This window comes from Lycium ferocissimum, chromosome 2 (assembly GCF_029784015.1).
Source record: "Lycium ferocissimum isolate CSIRO_LF1 chromosome 2, AGI_CSIRO_Lferr_CH_V1, whole genome shotgun sequence".
Classification (NCBI taxonomy): domain Eukaryota; kingdom Viridiplantae; phylum Streptophyta; class Magnoliopsida; order Solanales; family Solanaceae; genus Lycium; species Lycium ferocissimum.
Window position 1 is genome coordinate 50,548,789 of NC_081343.1, and position 3,085 is coordinate 50,551,873.

At 33.4% G+C, this 3,085-nt stretch overlaps 1 pseudogene; it reads right to left on the reverse strand.

Annotated features, from left to right (window-relative positions):
- Window positions 1-335: 335 nt before the first annotated feature.
- LOC132047701 (protein SRG1-like) lies at window positions 336-2,075 on the reverse strand (annotated as a pseudogene).
- Window positions 2,076-3,085: the final 1,010 nt, after the last annotated feature.

Sequence of the window (3,085 nt, forward strand, 5' to 3'; positions counted from 1 at the left end):
AAAATTTTGACATTATACGGATAGTGAACTTACAATTTACAAGTACTCAAAATTTAACTTTAATTTTAAATTTCTATCAAACTAAACTGTTGAACTATTGTTTTAATATTCTTTCATTACTATATAGTAGAAGAGTTGAATTAGTAAAATTTTAAACTCAGCATCAAGTCAAATAAAGTCATATATTAGGAAACGGAGAGTGTGCTATTGTTCTTTTGTCTTTATTACGGTCATCAAACAGTGGCTAATTCTGATAGCGAAACGAAACATGTTAAAGTATTTCACGAGGATATAGATAAGCTAATAGACAACTAAATTATCAAAAAAAAAAATGCTACCTAGGATTCATCATCCTCTCTTCTTTCCTTCATGAAATCAACATAGGATTTTCCATCAAGTTTTCGGGCAAAATAATCCTGTAAATATTTTTGTACGGGAACTCTTCGGAAAATGGCGGGATTATGTGGTCCAATGAGACTGTGTGCAGGTCCTAATTCGGAGTCAAGGTTGATGTTATAGAATGTTGCAACAGAGAGCCTCTCTTCGTTCGAGTTTACAATTGCTCTGTGCTCAATGCTCCTATAGACACCATTGCTCACTATCTGCCAAGTCAATTATAAAATGCTATTGGAAAATGAGCAAGTTTTATCCAATAAGAAAATGAGCTCTTTCTTTACAAAAAATAAGATATTTCTAAACAAGCAGGTTTTAATTAACCATATTATCTAACAATCAAATCAATGAAAATATTATAACTGCCCTGCTTCTTACCTCCCTCCAAGCATCTTCCTTTTTTTTTTGCAGAAAGGGTGAATACATTGAATCATGTGTAATTCTATCACACATAAAGTCTGAATTAAGTCTTCAGAGAAAATTCGGGAAAGTGTTTAATTCGTGACCGATGTGAGCGCGTTTTTAAAAGGAGGTTAAAAATATAAAAGTAAACGTCTGCATAATAAGGGGTTAGCATCTCCCCATGTAATAATATAGAAAATAATTTTAATCATGTATAAAGTGTTTTTTTCCGCCGAAGGGGTTCGCAACCCCCTCGGCCCTATGTGGCTCCATACTGTGTACGTGACAAAGTGAATAGAACCTGAACCAAACACAACCAATAGACTGCAATTTTCACTACGTCGCCACCCTTCGAGAAATAAGTTACTCAGTAAAAGTTGTTATTTACACTCCATCTTATCACTGACTATTCACAATCAAAGCATTTGGGAGCTGCTTTATAGGCACCCAGGTACCGTCTTTTCGGACTTGGAGACCTTCAGTTTCATTCAGCTGGAAAAGGATGGTAAGGGCATCAGCATCAGAATGAGGGCTTAAGCCAATTGCCCTGTCTGGCTCAGGGCAAGGCGGATAATAATTCATCCTCATTGACTGCATACCATCACTGAATAGCTCTCTGATTTCCTTTTCATCATCTTAAAGCCTTTGCCAATTGATTTAGGATGATCATGGCTAGGCTCTTGATCTCTTTGCAGTATGCTTCCATGGTGTCCACAAGTTTTAAAACTATCAATTTATTTCACACAAACATATATATTAAGAGATGAGAAGAACGAAGCTCAAGGCACAAGTTAGAAATACAAGTTTTAACAAAAAGTATAGTAACAAGTTCATGGATTTAATCTCAATATTCGTAATTATTCCTCTATATTTCTCTAAGAACTCATTAATATCGTTGGATAAGGAGTTCGTTAAAGTCAATGAACTTGTACAAATAGGTAAACAAAGTTGCTTGACTTTCTGATACAAAAAAAAAAAAAAAAAGCGACTGTATTGACCAATTCCCAATAATTCAGTGATTGTTTATGCAATGAACTCTTGAATAGAGCAATATAATGTTTTTTTTTTTTTTTTTTTGTGGGGGCAGGGAGTTAACCATGTTCGCACAAGATAGTACGGAGATAGGTACCTGAGGTTTGAAGGCAGCAAGAACAAGTCTGCTTTGCGGATATGGGAGGGAGAAGAGTAAATATGGCAAACATGTCTGTCCAATCAAGCTTCTGCTCCTCCGAAAAAGCAGATGCCTGCCAGAAACCTTCAAAACGTCTTCCTGTTGCCATAACTTTTTCTTTCTTCCATTGGAAGACTGAACAATTTTATAACCTCTCTCTTAAGTCCTCAGTAATGAAGATGTCACTCCATGGTTTATAACCTAACAATATTCAGCAATTTGGTAGCAAATTCTACAACCTTTTCACAATTACAAAGCGAGCTCTACCAGAAGACAGAGAGTAATTTTAATAAATCAATACTCGTACGCAATATCAGAAGGATTATGCATTTTAGACTCCATTATTGTGATATTATGCTTAATCCTAAGAAGTTAAATATGATCCCTTTTTTGGGTTGCCGATTTGGGATATATATACTATTAACATGTGTTTAGATATAGTATTTATTATAGAACAATTATTTATTCATTTTAATAAAGAATTAAATAGATCATGTACTAGTATGTGTGTCCTTTACTTATATAGTAGATGATTTAGTGTATGAGTTTCGACATACACGGAAGATTAAATAATCGATTCTTATAAGTATAAAATTTATGTTAAACAATCGAAGATGAAAATTGGACAAAGCCATTGGTATGATTTGTAGCCGCAATTAATATAATATATCTTCATTATGGGGAGCGATTATGAGATTGATCTTCTTGTGCTAGTACATTTTGTATGTATTAGACGGTTAGTAGAGATAAGTGTTTTTGTCTTGAATATATAAAACAAATTCTCTAGTTCATTAAATGTACTTATACTCTTAATCTTGATATAATTATTATGATCAATGTGATTTTGTTCATTATTTTGATTTATTAAAGTCCGACTCAGTGCTTGATGTATGTATTCCTGGTAAATTGGATAATGGCAAATTACATTTGTGAAAATAATAATTAGTTGATAAATCTAGTGTCCTGGAAACTTTGAGATTGATGATACCCCTTTATGGATGCTTATAAGTCTCGTAATGAAAACCACATGAGGTGGATTTTTGTATCAAAGTCACATGATGTAAATTAGCGAGAAATATAAAGGATTAAATTAGTCGATTAATTAAATTGTCGGATAAT